The following is a 1,474-nucleotide window of genomic DNA, read 5'->3' as shown; positions in this document are numbered from 1 at the left end:
GTCTGCTTTGGGTGGAGGGCTTTGCTTTCATTCACAGGCAACCAGCTGACACCAGACTTGCAAACTTCTTCTTTCCTGCATGTTTTACAACGTTCAAAACCTCTCAGAAAAATGGTGGCCTTGGACCAGTCTCCCCCAACAATGTTTTATCTGCTCCATGGCTCCAGCAGACCAGGAGCCAGCGAGGGTGACGTCCCTGGACCCCCATGCCCTGGCTCTGCCCGGCTAGGAGCAACAATCAGCATCGAAGCTGTTAAAAAACAAATCCAATCTAAAAGGGGAAAAATTCCCTTTGTTGCTAAGATACTGCATTTGGCCATTCCAGAAAACCCCAGGAGCTGCCAACCAGCTCCCGACGTCACTTGGCATTTGGAGCCACCGGGGCACCATGGCAGAGAGCTGCCATGGGGCACATCACAGAAGCCAGCAGGGAAGAGCCGCAGGTGAGCCTGAAAATGCTCTGACCACCACTGCAACCACCACGCGCCCTTCTTCATCATCAGCTTCTCCAGTTTCCACCGCTAACCCCCAGCCACAGCCCTCCCACTGGTCCTCACACACCGGGTGGATGCCCACATCCACATGGATGGGGGAAAGGCTCACCAAGGCTGGAGGTTCTTCCCCAGGGATGTCAGCGGGGTCTGGGGTCGAGCACACCCACACCAAGGGTGTGCAGGCAAACCTGGTCCCTGCCCAGCTCGTCTGCCACCCACCTCTCCTGTGACTTTACAAATGCCCGCAGCCCTTTGCGAACTCACTGACTCACTAGTCAGGGTTATCAATTAACACTTCTGCCTGCTAAGTGCAGCCGAAAAGGGATTGTGTCCTGATGCCTCGGCTTTAGACTCTGAGCAAGACAAAGTCTGTTCATTACTGTTACAGCTGATAATGGAGTTAAGTGCAATGAATTATCCGTTCCTCTCCTTCACTGCATTCAACAAGTCTCTTAAGTAAGTGCTCAATTACTACTACTTTTTTTAACTGCTTGAAAGAGGTCATCAAGAACTCATTAATCAGGCGTATTACCAAGCCAAGGCACAGCGCAAGGTGAGCGCATTCACGGTGACAGTCATTAAACCTACCACCCTATTTTATCTTGCCTGTGCAAGCCCCGTGCACACGTGGTGCTGGCTCCAGCCGAGCATGCTGCCTGGTGTACACCGACGAACCATGATTTATTGGAAAGCAGCTGCCACTCGCTCTGACAACAGAGGGATAAACAAATATTTACCCAGCATTTCAGGTTGAAAAGCCAGATTTTTAATTTACAAGGCTCTTCTGTACAAAAAGCAAATATACAGAGAGAAACCCACCACCTCAGGTGTGATAGCCAGGAGAAAATTTCCTGCAGGCTATCGAACTTCACATGCTTCTGCCGGCATCCAGTATCTGCTCTCTGGCTTAACCCCCCTTGGAGTGACGCGATGGGAACCCACCGGCAGCCGCCCGGTCCAGCAGCCGGCAGGGGCCGGGG

The 1,474-nt window shown here is 52.3% G+C and overlaps 1 protein-coding gene across 1 annotated transcript in view; it reads right to left on the bottom strand.

Annotated features, from left to right (window-relative positions):
• KCNT1 (potassium channel, subfamily T, member 1) overlaps nucleotides 1-1,474 on the bottom strand; it is a gene marked incomplete at its 3' end in the record, with an annotated part of 39,580 nt that overhangs the window by 19,350 nt on the left and 18,756 nt on the right. The gene's annotated exons all lie outside the window — the stretch shown is intronic.

Source organism: Buceros rhinoceros, unplaced genomic scaffold, assembly GCF_000710305.1.
Source record: "Buceros rhinoceros silvestris isolate BGI_N320 unplaced genomic scaffold, ASM71030v1 scaffold18672, whole genome shotgun sequence".
Lineage (NCBI taxonomy): Eukaryota > Metazoa > Chordata > Aves > Bucerotiformes > Bucerotidae > Buceros > Buceros rhinoceros.
This window is presented reverse-complemented; position numbering and strand designations above follow the sequence as displayed.